The sequence below is a fragment of the Vulpes lagopus genome, chromosome 21, assembly GCF_018345385.1.
Source record: "Vulpes lagopus strain Blue_001 chromosome 21, ASM1834538v1, whole genome shotgun sequence".
Taxonomy (NCBI): domain Eukaryota; kingdom Metazoa; phylum Chordata; class Mammalia; order Carnivora; family Canidae; genus Vulpes; species Vulpes lagopus.
In genome coordinates this window covers 10700792-10716390 of record NC_054844.1, presented here as the reverse complement: position 1 = coordinate 10716390, position 15599 = coordinate 10700792, and the positions used below count along the sequence as shown (strand labels likewise).

General features: G+C 40.7%; 1 protein-coding gene across 5 annotated transcripts in view; it reads left to right on the top strand.

The window, feature by feature from the left end:
• The first annotated feature begins 649 nt into the window (after positions 1-649).
• The window catches only part of STYK1 (serine/threonine/tyrosine kinase 1), a 32485-nt gene continuing 17535 nt past the window's right edge, over positions 650-15599 (top strand). Inside the window, exons 1-2 of one of the 5 annotated variants that reach the window (XM_041736696.1) lie at positions 10821-14052; positions 15434-15583. The gene's annotated coding sequence lies outside the window, so the exon portion shown is untranslated. Of the gene's footprint in view, positions 856-10820; positions 14053-15433; positions 15588-15599 lie in introns of those variants that run through there. The other 4 variants (XM_041736695.1, XM_041736694.1, XM_041736693.1 and 1 more) reach the window with 4 other exon arrangements.

Below are 15599 nucleotides of genomic sequence, written 5' to 3'. Positions count from 1 at the left end.
ATTTCTAAATACTCCACATTACACTGCACCTAAATTCTTTCTGTTCTAATAGGTGCTTCTTTCTGTTTGATTTCGATCTATCAGTGCTGAATAAACCAGCCACCTGTTTAAGTTATCCGCGGCCTGCATTTCTCTAATAGAATTTGTATGAAGTGTTAGCATCTAATTTGGAATTCTTTCAGCCGTGTATTCTCTTTTGTGTTTCCTATGATTGTAAATTCCATGGGGCAGGTCAGGTACAACTACTTTCGTTAATGCTATATCCCAGAAGACAGCCCAGAGTGTATTTAGAAAGCATATGCTAATGAATGATTACCTGCTGATACTTTTATTTCCACTTATTCCTTAGGGAATCCCCAGCCAAGGCTTGAGGTTGCAATTATCCCAGGAGGGGACTCATCAGGCTAGACCCTGACCAGCTGTTTGGAGCCCTTTGGAGCACCAACGAAGGCCGCTGGGATCAGGTCGGACAGTAGGTGGTGCTGTTGCGCTTTATCAGGCCTTTGCACGTTTCGCTTGGACTGACGTCTCCTTCTGACCCGACCCCGGAGCAATCTCTAGGGGAGGCACTCAGTGAGTAGATCAGCGACGAGGTTTTACCGTTTCAGCAGCTTTCCTGCTGGCTAGTGTGTGGTGAGTCCCGGAAACCTCAGTGCCCGCAGGTTTCCCTTTGCGGGGAGCCCGCCCCGACTCCATCCTTTGCTGGCAGCCACGCCCCACCAGTGGGAAGGAGGGACCGAGAAGCATTTCCTTGAGACTGGCACACCTTGTCTACCCAAACCGATGATTTTTTTCCCCCCTCTGGCTGGTCCCGTTGCATCCGAAAGCAGAGTGGCCGGAGGAGGGACACTACCGGTAGTGAACTGGGATTTGGGGGTAGGAAGGGTGGAGGCCGGATGGCAGTGATGCAGCTGGAGGGGTGGGGGTGGACTCGGACGTTTGGGAAGAAAAGAGGGAGGACGAGAGGGAGAGTGGAACGGTTGTGAGCGGTGGTGCGAATTTTATGCAAACGAACAATAATCACCAGGTGAACGAACCTGTATTTCTTTGGTAAAAACATCTTGTGAGTTTCGACTTTTATGTTTCTATGACTGTGCAGTGATATGCTGTTCCTTGGTGACCGGATTTCTGTTTTCTTAATTTGTCTTCTCTTTTTCTGTGCTTCTTTCCCTTCTCCCTGTCAACCTCATCCCTGTTTTGTCTCTTGCCTTTCCTTTCATTTCTAGGAGTGTGGCCCCTTTCTGCTAGGGACCCCCTCGCCGGCTGAGTTTCTCAGACATTTCAGACCAAGCTGTCTTCCTGCTACTTAGGGAGAGCCATCTGTAGTGTGGAAATCACGCACTAAAGCTCCTGTAACGTGCAGCACACACACACTGAAAATGCATCTGGACCCGGTGCCCTTGACCTGACTGACCCTCCTCAGCAGTCCTTACAGCCAGCGAGGGGCTAGCTAGGCCTTTCAGTGAGGCACGGGGAGGTACAGTCGACCCTTGAACAACCGGGGTTTGAGTTGTGTGGGTGCACTTATACCTGGATTTTTTTTTTCAATACCTTACAGTACTATAAATATATTTTCTCTTCCTTATGATTTTCTTAATAGTGTTTCCTTTTCTCTAGCTTGCTTTATTGTAAGAATACAGCATGTAATACATATAATCTACAAAACAAATATTGCTTGTTTATGTTATTCGCAAGGGTTCCGGTGAATAGGCTATTAGTAGTTAAGTTTTGGAGGAGTCAAAATTTGTATGCTTATTTCCTACTGCTCAGGAGATCCATGTCCCTAAACCCTGCATTGTTCAAGAGTAAATTATACAGGCGTACTTCAGAGGTATTGTGGGTGTGGTTTCAGACCACTATAATAAAGCGAATATTGTAATGAAGTGAGTCAAATGAAATTTTTGATTCTGGTGCAAAGAGAAAGAGTCTTAAGCAGATTGTACTGTAGTCCATTAAGTGTGGAATAGCACTATGTCTAAAAAGACAATGTGCATATCTTAATTAAAAATGCTTTATTGCTCTGGTGCTTGGGTGGTATGGGCAAAGTGTTGGACTCTTGTTTTCAGCTCAGGTTGTGATCTCAGGGTTGTGAGATTGAGCCAGGCACCAGGCTCCATGCTCAGCATGGAGTCTGCTTAAAACTATATTTCTCTTGGGGTGCCTGGCTGGCTTAGTGGGTTAAGCATCTGCCTTGAGCTCAGGTCATGATCCTGGGATCCTGGGATGGGTGTCCAGCACTTCATTGGGCTCTACACCCAGCAGGAAGTCTGTTTAGCTCTTTCCCTCTGCCCCTCCCCACCACTCTCTCTCTCTCTCTCACTGGAGCTCATGCTCTGTCTCAAAGAAATAAATAGAATTAAAAAAAAAAAAACTTTACCTCCCTCCTCTAAAATAATTAAATAAATATTAAAAAATACTTTATTACTAAAAACATGTTAACTGTCATCTGAGGTTTTAGGGAGTCATAATCAGATTGCAGACCACTGTAACAAATATAACAACAATAATTATAAAGTTTGAAATATTGTGAGAATAACCAACAGAGACACAAAGTGAACAAATGCTGTTGAAAAAAATATAAGGTTAGGGGCACCTGGATGGCTCAGTCAGTTAAGCATCTGCCTTTGGCTCAGGTCATGATCCCAGAGTCCCTGGATCAAGCTCTTAGTAGGGCTCCCACTCAGCAGGGGAGGGGGTCTGCTTCTCCCCCAGTCTTCCCCCTTGCTGTGCTCTTTCTCTCTCAAATAAATAAAATCTTAAAAAAAAAAGAAAAAGGAAAAAAATGTAAGCTTGGTACACACCTGCAATTTGTATGAAACACATGATCTATGAAGCACAAGAAAGCAAAAGGCAATAGGACAAAACATCTGTTTTGCTTCAGTGAAAATCATACACCCTTTCTTCAGAGCCTTAATCACTATTAGTTTGCTAGGGCTGCTCTAAGGAAGTACCACAAACTGAGTGGCTTAGGCAACATAACTTCATTCTCTCACAGTTCTGGAAGCTAGAAGTCTAAAATCAAGCTGTTGGCAGATCAAGGTTGTTTTCTGAGTGCTAGGAGGGAAAGTTCTGTCCCAGCCCCCCCCCCCCCCCCCGCCTTTTTTTTTTTTTTTTGGCTTGGAGATGGCTGTCTTTATTTATGTTCATATGGTATCCTTTCTGCATACGTGGCTTTCTTCAAATCCCCCCTTTTATTTTTTTATTTTTAAAGATTTATTTATTTATTCTTGAGAGAAATACGGGGGGAGAGAGAGAGGGAGAGAGAGAGAGACAGAGAGAGAGAGAGAAAGAAAGGCAGAGACACAGGCAGAGGGAGCAGCAGGCTCCATGCAGGGAGCCCGATGTGGGATTCGATCTCAGATCCTAGGATCATGCCCTGAGCCAAAGGCAGATGCTTAACTGCTGAGGCACCCAGGAATAACAAATTCTCCTCTTTTAAAAGGACACTAGTTATATTGAGTAAAGGTCCACTTTAATGTCCTCCTTTTATCTCAATTGCCTCTGTAAAGACTGTTTCCAAATAAGGTCACATTCTGTGGTACAGCATATGAATTTTGGGGTGGCACACTTCAACCCGTAACAGTTCCTTGTTCTTGAATTATGTACACACTCAAAGTTAGTTGAGCACATCTATTTCAGTTGTCTTCTGTAGAAACTGTGTTTTCCACCTTTCCCAACTCCTCACCTCACAACCAGCTTCCACAAGCAGGTGCTCCAAACTCCTACTGGGAGTTTTGTGGTTCTGCAGCTCTGTTTTTAAACTGAGTATGTTAGTTTCCTTTTTTTTTTTTTTTTCAAAGAAGACAGAGGAGGAGAGGGCATGTATACTGAGTGGGGTGACAGGGGTAGGGGCAGAGGGAGGGAGAGAGAGTCTTAAGCAGATTCCATGCCCAGTGCAGACCCTGACATGGGGCTTGATCGTACAACCCTGAGATCATGACAGGAGCCAAAATTAAGATTCAATCCTTAACTGACTGAGCCACCCAGGAACTCTTAGTTTCCTGTTGCTGCTGTAACAAATCACCACACATTAGATGGTTTAAACCAACACAGATTTTTACCTTATAGGTTCTAGAAATCAGAAGTTTAAAATGGGTAGCAGATTCCTTCTGGAGACCTTAGGGGAGAATCCCTTTTTTTGCCTTTTTTCAGCTTATAGAGACTGCTTGCATTCCTTGGCTCACGGCTCCTCCATCTTCAAAGCCATATCAAGGTTTTCACACATTCCCTATGCTGGGAATGACACTTGTGCCTTTTCTTCCACATTTATGGTCTTTGTGACTATGTCAGACTCACTGGATAATCCAGAATAATCTTCGTGTTAATTCCAACTGCAATCTAATTCCCCTTTGCTACTTTAACACTATTAAAAACTAACATATTCACAGTTCTGGAGATTTGGACAGAGATATCTTTGAGGGGCCATTTACCACCAGTCACACAGAGCTTTCAAATGACTGGGTTTTCTTTATTGGATTTATCGTTCTCTTTTCACTCTGAGGGATCAATATTTTGCTTTCTATGTGTAGCAAAGAATTTTGTATCCCTTTTATAGAGAAAACCAGTACCCTGCCTATTGATAGAACTACAAATGTGTTTCCATTGAGTAGAGACCTGGGTACCTTGATACTTCCTATCTAACACTGTTAAAAATGACTCCCCAACCCTACTTGTACTTTTAGCATTATAGTTTAATTCTTCATATCTAATTAATTTGTATAGGTTATTTTTCTATGAAAATTTCTTTTGGATCCAATGTTATTTTTATTTTTTTAAAAAGATTTATTAACTTATTTGAGAGAGAGAGAGAGAGGAGGGGCAGAGGGAGAGGGAGAGTGGGAATCTCAGGCATATGCCCCACCATGTCAAGTGGGGAGCCTGATGCAGGGTTCGATCCCATGACCCTGAGATCATGACATGAGCTGAAATCAAGAGTCTGACTGAGCCACCCAGGTATCCCCCAAGCTATTTTTATAGGTAATTTGGCTATTTATTTATTAAACAAGCATATGAATTTTGATATGTGCCAGACACTGGTCTAGGTAGAAGGGATACAGCAATGAAGAAAGTAGCCAAGGTCCTTAAATTCTTGTTCGCATGAAGTTGTCTCTCTCACTTCATTCTTGTCCTTCCCAACCAGCCTAGATTTAGCCAGTTTCAATTCCCCACCATACCTCTGACTTCAGATGTGGCTACTGCCCTCTGCCTACTTTTGGGCTGGGCTAATGGAGGTGCTAAGAAGCTAGCCATGCCCTCAAGGAAATTACCATCTGGTTGGGAAGACACAGATAATAACAGGAAAACCAATTATTTTTTTATTTTAAAGATTTTATTTATTTATTCATGATAGTCACAGAGAGAGAGAGAGGCAGAGACACAGGCAGAGGGAGAAGCAGGCTCCATGCAGGGAGCCCGACATGGGATTTGATCCCGGGTCTCCAGGATCGTGCCCTGGGCCAAAGGCAGGCGCCAAACCGCTGCGCCACCCAGGGATCCCAGGAAAACCAATTAAACACTGAGTAAGCATGTTGAGTATTCAACGCTCTATATTAGCATGTCATCTCTTGGACACAGTTTCTAACTGGAGAGAATGAAAGTAGAAGGAAACGAGTGCACACACACAGACACAGAGCAGCTACTTGTACAGGGATCAGTGTGGAATGGAAAGAATCCTGTCCTGAGTGCTGGGACCTGAAATCTATTTTTAAACTCGGGCACTCTTTTCATGAGCAAAGAGCAAGGGACTTACCTTAGTGTCCTTCATTCTTTTATTAAAATCTTGGGCAGGTATGAGGTAGATTTCCAGGGGCTAGTCCAGACGCATAAACAACCCAAAGACCTGGCAGGAAGAAGAAACTATGAAAGTACACATACATAATTAATTCTAAAAACTAGGATCTTTTTCCTTATCCTCATCCCTACAAAACTTAACTGAATAAAAAGGGATTAGACCTCTAGCTAGCTTTATGAATGGTGGCAAATGATAGTGAAAGAGCACCAGGTGGAGATTCAAGACTCACACTAGTAGTCTTAGCTTAAGGGCTAATTAACTGTTGGAAGATACCCTTCAGTTGTGTGCCTGAGTTTCCTCATTGGTAAGTTAAGGAGGTGAGGTTTTTTTTGTTGCTTTTGGAGGGCTCTCTGGTTGTTTAGGATTCTATGGCATTTGTGGAGAAGGTGTTGCACTTCATAGCATGCTCGTCAGATAGAATAAGAGATGGAAGGCAGGGTTGCTGTTTTTATTATTTTTTTAGCAGGGAGGTGTGGCTATAGCAGCCCGGAAGGTACAGCTATGGTTACCTCATTTATAGCACAGGAATCAAATGGCTTTTTGATATTGAAAGTTGAACCTGTTTTATTTGCTGATACTATCTTGAAGTATCTTCTTGAAGATTAAGCATTCTTTCTTGAAGCCTAAGCATCTCCCATATCACCAGGTGACTTTGATTTCATTCCCTGTAGTTCTTGTCCTCACCCACATTCCATTCTTAGGATGGTCTAATCAGGAATTCAGGATCAGGAGCTTTCACTTCTGATTAGATCTTCTGACCTAAGAAGGGTAAGTCATTTTATCACTCAGAACTTAGTTTCCACATGTGAAGTTGTTAAGACAGTCGTGGAGTATTCTGAAGTGGCTTTCTATTATAAAAATGAAGATAACTTTGAGGAATATTCTGATTCTGTAGGGTTGGGAAAAAAGAAATACAAATAAACCACATGTGATTTTATAATTATCTATAAAGTACCACCCCCTCACCACCACCACATTTATCTTCCCAAGGTTGCTCTTGGGCTGATATTAAAATTGATTATTTTTAATTCACTGAGTTAGCATTGACTGGGGAATGGACGCAAGCTGACTTAAAAATGGAAGTACAAGCTTATGTTAACTACAAATCAACGGCCAATAAAGATTTGATAGTAAAAAAAAAAATAAATAAATAAATAAAGATTTGATAGTATCAGCAAGGCCACAGGTTGTGGATTTATAGATATTCAGATAGCATGTGAGGTAAGTCACTCATGAAAAGAAGTTCTTTGAACTCTGTGCTAGGTAGAAATTCTTATATTCTTATATTTTTACACATGAGATGTAGGATTAAACAGTGATATTGGGGGCTGCTCCTTTGTGGCTTTTATTTAAACCTCAATCAAACGTATTTTGGGTGCCCAGAGAGCAGTGTTCTCCATAGGTTAGACATGAAGAAGCATTTATGTTGATAGCAATCTAGAGAGATGTGTTTATTTGGATATCATCTCTAGTACCACAAATTTGTGACAATCTGAGAAATTAGATTAACTCAGGCTCCTGAAAGAAAATAAACTGGAGGACACCTGGGTGGTTCAGAGGTTAAGCATCTGCCTTCGGCTCAGGGTATGAATCACGGGTCTGGCAATGGAGTCCTGCATTGGGCTCCCCTCGGGAAGCCTACTTCTCCCTCTGCCTATGTGTCTGCCTTTCTCTGTGTGTCTCTCATGAACAAATAAATAAAATCTTAGAAAAAAAGAAAAGAAACTGAGTTCTGACACTAAGAGGTGGAAAACGTGCTCCTCTATGGTCTGTGCATTTATCCAAATATGAGAAGGACAAGTAGTGGCCTTTTATTATGCTATGGTATTAGATATATGTAGCATGTCTGGCCAACCTGTAAGAGGCATTCACTGTCCAACCTGTTCTAGAATGGATTTTCTCAGAGACAGAACATTCTGTGGTATTGCCAAGTCATACACAAATTTTGGCTTAACCTTTAGAGGCCATGGAACTGTAAATGTTAGCAGTGACAACAAATGAGACTTGTACACTGAAAACTACAAAATATCATTAAAAAATTAAAGATCTAAATAAATGGAAAGACAGTCTGTATTCTTAGGTAGGAAGACTTAATATTGTTAAGATGGCAGTATTCCCAAAGTTGATCCACATAGTTAATGTAATCTCTACCAAAATTCCAGATGGCCTTCTTTACAGGAATGGTCAGGCTGATTCTAAAATTCATGGTGGAACATAAGGGTCTTAAAATATCTAAAACAAACATTAGAAAGAGAACAATATTGGAGGATTCGAATTTAATGATTTTAAAACTCATCGCAAAGCTAAGTACTTTAGACTGTGTACTACTGGCATAAGGATAGACATATAGACCAATGGAGCAGAGTTAAGAGTCTTGAAATAAACTCATACCTATGGCCATTTGATTTTCTACGTAGTGCCAAAACAATTAATTGTATGGACACACTGGATATTCATGTACAACACTGAAACACTGAAATTGCCTTGAAACAACTGGATATCCATTTGCAAAAGAATGAAATTGAATGCTTACCTCATAACATGCAGAAATTAACCCAAAATAAGTCAAAGACCTAAATATAAGAACTAAAACCATCATTCAGCCACAAAAAAGAATAAAGTACTGATTTATGCTACAACATGGATGTGATGGTTAGGAGGTAGACTTAAGATGGTGGACAAATATGGGGACCTGGGGCTTTCCTCATCCCTCAACACAGCTGTACTGAGGTCAGATCACACCCAAGAAATAGATCTGAGGATTGGAAGAAGGATGTTCACAGTTGGAGGCAGGTGTAAGGTGCATGGACATGAATTGGGGGAGAGAAGAGATTCTCTGTTGGGGATAAGCAGGAACACTTTCTGCAGGGAGAGAAAACGCTTAGGGAAAGAAATGGCTGAGAGAGAGAAGATTGAGAGAGTGTGGGGTCAGGTTTTCAAAAGAATAAAATCTCTTGGATGGCAGACTGTGTTGGTTAATTTGATGTGTCAATTTGACTGGGCTGAGGAATGCTCACATAGCTGGGAGACATTCTTTCTGAGTGTCTCTGTGAGGATGTTTCTGGAAAAGATTAGCATATGATTCAGTGGACTTTGTAAAGATCTGCTCTCACCAGTGTGGGTGATCATCATCCATCCTGTTGAGGGCTTGAATAGAGCAAAGAGGTGGAGGAAGGGTGATTTTCTCTCTCTTGAGATAGGACATCCTGCCCTTCAGCATTGGAGCTCCTGGTGGTCTGGTCTTCAAGCTCTAGGACTTCTACCAGTGGTCCCCAGTTCTCAGGGCTTCAGCTTCACACTGAATTGTACCACCAGCTTTCCTGACTTTTCAGCTTGCGGATTGCAGACTGTGGGACTTCTTGGCTTCCATAACCTCATAAGCCAATTCCTATAATAAGTCTCCTCTTATATATCTGCATATTCAATGAAATATATATTATATGTTTATATATAGATATGTATATCTACATATATACATCTATATATCTTATTGATTTTGTTTCTCTAGAGAACCCTAAGTATTACAATGAGTGACCTTAAAAATATGCTAAGTGAAAGAAACCAGAGAGAAAGCTACAAATCGTATGATTCTATTCATATGAAATGTTCAAAAGGCACATCCATAGAGACAGCAAAAATGTTAGTGATCGGCAAGGGCTGGGGAGAGTGGGTATTGGGTAGTGACTGCTACTGGTATAAATTTCTCTTGGGGGATGATGAAAATATTCTAATATTAGATAGCAATGATGGTTGTACAACTTTGTGGATATAAAAACCACTAAAAAACTTTAAAAAGAGTGAATTCTATAATATGTGAATTATATCTTGGTAAAAGGAAGGCAATATTGAAGGTAATTCTAGTTTTTCAAAAAAAAAAAAAAGAAAAAAAGAAAAAGATTTTCAAGAATTTGCTACGAAGATGGTATAACTGAAGAAAATGGATTCCAAACCCACACAACCTGGAAATTTCAAATCTCTACTACTAGCTATGTGATCTGGAGCAAGTTATTTAACTTCTCTGTGGCCCCATTTCTTTATGTGTATGTAAAGTGCTTAGAACAGTTTCTAACACATGGGGAGCACTATATGGATGTTTGTTATTGTAATTGTATGCCATAAAATGTGCTAGGCTGTAGTGGGAGGCAAAAACCAATATCAAGGAAGCTGTGCTACCCGTAAATGACTGTTAAGGAGGAGCAGAGCAGGGCAGAGTCCAAAGCAGATTGTTTCACTTGGTTTATTGGCTGAACTCTGTTCCATGTTGACTCATGGAAGGAAACTGAGTTTAATGGAAGAGGAGGGAGAGAGAATATAGGTCCAGGATACAATACCTATATCTAACCTTTCCTGGGTCCTGAAAAAGATCCAAACCTATGTTAGGAGAGAGGGAACCAGAGCAAGGGATGGTGGAAAGTACCAAATAAACTTTCATTGTTTAATTTAAATATATATTAGGCAAAAATCTTGAGGGTTTTCCTCTGGATTTGGACAATAAACTTATGATCTTTGTTCTCTTCCTATCTCTACTGGGATCTTGTTGCCTCTTTCATTTCAAAATAAAATCAAACAAATCTTTAAAGATTTTATTTATTTATTTATTTATTTATTTATTTATTTATTTATTTATTGAGTGTAAGGGGAAGGGCAGAGAGAGAATCTCAAGTGGAGCACAACATGGGGTTCCATCTCATGACCTCGAGATCATGACCTGAGCTGAATCACAAGTCGGATGCTTAACTGACTGAACCACCCAGGCACCCCCAAACAAAGCTTTAAAGCTCATTTCCCTGCCACATTTTTATTCCCAGGACAAATCAAGAAACCAGGACCGTGACTGGTATTTCTAGGAATATTCACATCCCTTTGTTTTATTTTAGTTTTTATTTTTTAAAAGATTTTATTTATTTATTCATGAGGGACAGAGAGAGAGGGAGAGACATATGCAGAGGGAGAAGCATGCTCCCCGCCGGGAATCCAATGCAAGACTCTATCTCAGGACCCCAGGATCACGCCCTGAGCCAAAGGTAGACAGACGCTCAACTGCTGAGCCATCCAGGTGTCTCAACACATGCCTTTGTTTTAAACTGCTTTCTGCATCTTTGCAGGGTGCATTTACTATTCCTAACTTTTCTGTAGATCTGATTCTTTCTGTCAACATATAGCAAAGAAGGACTAGGTCATATAGTCATTTTGAGGGGATGATAGAAGGTATTACATTTTTTAAAAGGATAAAGAAAAACTCTGAATTCTCTTTTCCTATGTGAATGTATATTGACAGTACTTATGTACTAAGCATGAATAACTGGATACCCCTTGTGAATAATAAGCAATCATACATTTTCTCAGATTGGGGAGTACAGTAAGAATAATGGGGAGAAGAAGCTGAGACTATTGGTCTCCTTACTGCCTCTATCAAGATTGGTTCAGGAGCTGGGTAAAAGTGTAGCCAGCAGATAGGTGGTATCAACAGAACCAGCTAGAAGGAGTTGAGAAATTTAGGGACAGAAGGTGAATTAACTAACTAATTAACTAATAATATATCACTATCTGACATTCTGTTTTTTACCTTAGTTTACAGCATTATGCTCTTTGATCAGTCTTATTTAAATATCCCTTCCTCAACATGTTTGTCAAATTCAGAGACCTCCTAACAGGTATGATACTTAGACTGTCAAATCATCTCTAGTTGATATGAAGAATTTTAAAACCCACATTAATTTTATGATTACTTTAACTTCCTCTTTACACACAAGACTAAAATATAGTTAGATCTACAAATATTATAAATATTTTGACAATGGGCGTTTTGTTTTCTTATTTGGGGTTATTTATATTTACTGATTGGTACAGCTATCTGACGACCTCCCAATCTCCCTGGAGATTGGCACAGGATGGAGGGAGGTGGGGAGAGATTATCATATATTGATCATCTGTCATGGGCCTGGCACTATAGTAGGTATCTTACATCAGTTATCCCACAGAGCTTTCAACTGCCTTGACAGGCAGATATTGTCTCTACTTACATGTGGAAAAACAGAGGCTCAGAAAAGTTAGAATAAGTTATCCACAGGCATGATGGATGGTGGACCTGAGATTCAAATGGAAGTCTGCCTCCAAATCTCCTTCTCTTACCACTAGCCCATAGGAAATTATAGGCAGGGTAGGGATAGGAATGAAAATTGAGAGTTCCTTGCGCTGCTATGATATGGGTAGGAAGATACAGATATGAAGGAGCCTTTAGAATTTGAGTGGTAAGGTGGGATGGCTGGTTGAGGGGCTTGCTCATTGCCCTGACCCTCTTCCAGTGAGATTCATTTTCTGCTGTGCTCTGTGGTTCTTCTCTGCTCTCAGGAGAGAAAGAGGTGTCCTGCTCCCTAAACTAGGACAGGAAGGCATGGCAAGGTTAGGTGTTCTGCCTCTGGATGCTTGCTAAATCACCTATTAAACCCAAACTAGAACTTCAAAACTTCTCTTTAACAGCAGGGAGCTGGTGCTGTTATCATAGTACCAGCTCCCTGCCGATCCACTTCTCCCAATTTCCAGACTGCTCAGCTCTGAAGCACAGGGACCCTCTTCTAACAAGGGGATGGGCTGCTTGTTCCTTGTTGTGCAGAATGACATTCCCAGAGGCGTCTTTTTTGTCTTGCCAGGTGTTTGTTGTTGTTTACCTAGGATTACCTTCTGTGTATAGAATCTTTACAGGGACACACCCTGTAAGACACAGTACTGAGGTAAAGGCAATTGAGCTGATTTCCTGATTGTGAAATCTCCTGCCCATTTGTCTCTCAAATGGGCCTGCCTGGATCTGGGACTCATTTATCAGAGTATGAGAAAATGTGTGTGTTCGTGTGTGTGTGTGTGTGTGTGTGTGTGTGTGTTCTTGCAATCTTTCGCAGAATATCTTCCTTCTGTCATTTTCAGTATGGCTTTCCTCTCTGCCAGAGGGCAGTGTGCTAGAATATGCTGGAGGAGTGGCAGGACAACGTAGAGTTCCTCATTTATGGGGGAAACTGCCAATATTTTTGAAGTACCAGAATCTCCCCACCACCCCTGAATGAAAAGCCTGGCAGAATGAGTAGCAAAGTGGGGGACTGATCCTTGCAAATACAATGTGACTGAACAATAGCAGCGAGTTGTTTGAGAGAAGCCCCAAGCAGGTCTTCTGGTGTTTCCATAAGGTAGGAAAGGAGACACAGATGCATCAGGAACAATTCTATGTTTAGAGGAGGGTAGTAGTTGTGTGTCTTTGGCTTTTTCCTTATTGAGAATACTTTTTCTGGGCTGGGAAAACTGTTGTTGATTAGTGATCTTGGGAAGAGAAAACAATCAGTGGGAGGATAATTTGAGATATATGTTATTTCTGAGCTTTTTAGGTTTGAACATGGTAGATGGAGAATTATGTTATCAAGAACATGAAAAATAGAATGTTAATTATAATAATATAAAATGTCTTGAATTTGTATAACATCTCAAAGGAAATAAAATTAATCTCTGTGATCATATTCAAAATCTGATGGGCTATGTAGTGTTACTGCAATTCTTATCTAGATGTTAGGGGGCCTGTCTTGCAATCACAATGCTCCTCTATAAAGCAAACTTTTCAGAAGGTGCTAGGATAGAAAGTAAGATTCTTCAATTCATCTCTCTTGTGTAGCATGTGTTTTAGGAATTCCTGTAGATAAGTAAAAATAAGAAACAAGAAAAGCTGATAACAGTCTCCTTGTTGAAAGACACTTGTTTAAACAAGGTCAGGATTCCCAGGCACCACAGGAGACTCTCTTCCAACCATTTCAAAGTGCATTTGAAGCTCTGGGTTTCTAGGAAGGTGAGGGAGGATTCTTCAATATCTGAGAAGAACAGGAGGACAAGGGATTCCCTCTGGGTAACCTCCTCTTCTCTCTGCCTCATCCACACCAGGAGCTATCACCCTGCACAAGGCAAGTTATCTACATTAGTCAGGTTTTCTGGATTGAAAGATGGTCATCTCTTCAGTGTGCCTTTCCCTTTACTCTTTGTCCTCTGACAAGTGTGCTTCAGGAGAAAGGTGGAGCCTTGAGTGTTGCATAGTGATCCTACTTCTTTAGCCTGTGCCCTATCTCTTGGGAATTCTATCCCTTTCCTGATCCTCATGCTCACAGTGAAAGATTGCTGGTCCTGGAAACTAGACCCTTTCCCTCAAAAAGCAGAAGGTAGAAATAGGATTGGGATCAGACCCAAGAAAATGACCAAACAAAGAAAATGATCCAAGATTCCACGATCTGGTGAGTACTGGGAAAAGTTTTTGATTTTACCTTTATTTTTTTAATACAGTTTGAAGACAGACATGCAGACATTGTGTCCTATAAGATCCTGGAGAACACACAACAGGCAGATTCTGTCCTTCCCAAGTTGTGTTGTATTTGTTGGTGAAGTTTGGTTTCAGCATTATGCTTTCTATGGTTCTTTTGGATTCTGACATAATTCCTTCTTGACACTATTGGTCTTGTCCATTTGAGTGACAAGTACAGATGTGTAGTAGTTTAAGGAATATTGGGTTTGTAATTAAGAGACAGGGGTACGAAACCTTGCTGTTATTTACTTGCTTTTTATGTTTTTAATTTTTTTAACCCTGGCTGATTCAGAACTTAATCTTTCTGAGCCTGTTTCCTCTTTTGTGTGAAGGTGCCTAGCACAATACCTGGCACATTGTAGTTGCTCAACATATGTTTATTAGAGCTGAAAATAGGAAGGACAAATTGCTTTTCAGAATGTTGAAGATTAAGTAATTTTGGAATCCTGTAGATAGATCTGAACAGTTTTCTATCTCATTTCCAATTTAACGTGTTTGTTCCATTAAATGGTTTTTGGTTTTTGTTTTGTTTGCTCATTTTGCTAAACAGCTCAAGGATAAAGATGAAAGGGAGGGGAGGAGAAGGTAAGGTGAGCTAGAAGGCAGACTGCCTCAGTCTGGGGGCTGTTACCTCCATATATTTTACCCTCCTCACCTGAAGTCTTTGAGTCCTTTGCCCCATAGCCCATAGTTATTAATAACTCCCTTACCTGATATGGCATCTATCTGGTCATTTGTCAGTCTGGTCATTTGAAGTCATTTGTCTTCATAAAAAGAACATGCTGGCAGACCTACTTGTGTTGATACACAGGCGGTAAGGTTGAGGGTGAGGCTGGTGTAATATTTAGTCATATCTTATGGGAATGGGACCAGGTGTTAGACAGAGGTCAATGAAGGAATTTCTCACAATGTATTGTATGGAATACAGGAGAGGGGATCTCATTTTTAATGTTCTATTTGTAGATGTATTTTGGTATGAAGAATTTCTTTTGGACACTCCTGGGTAACTTCCTCTATGAGACTATATTGTGCTCACTTTACAGAAGTGTTGCTAGTGAGGGTTGTGTTATTCTTGCAAGGAAGCTATTTTTGTGTGTGATGAAACAGATACAAAGATGTGGCATGGCATTATGCTTGCATTGTGCTTATGTGTGAGAGTTTGGTGAGTTTATGTTCATAGTTAGCTTAATTTTAGTTAGAATCATTCACCTGTCTGGTCTCCAGACTACAATCTTGCAAAGGTTTGGGCTGGACTTTACCCCTGCTCCCATTTCACTCTCATTCCTTCTTCATTGTGTTATTTCCTCCTCTAGATTCTCAGTTCAAGAGGGAAGCTAAACTTTTCAGTATGCCAACAGAAAGAAGAGATTGAGAAGAGAGAAAATAAGGAATGATAACCACAAATGAGGCAATGATATTGTTTTAATTAGAGCCCTGCCTGAGGAGATTTGGCACTGTTAGATGTAGGTATGTGTAAAC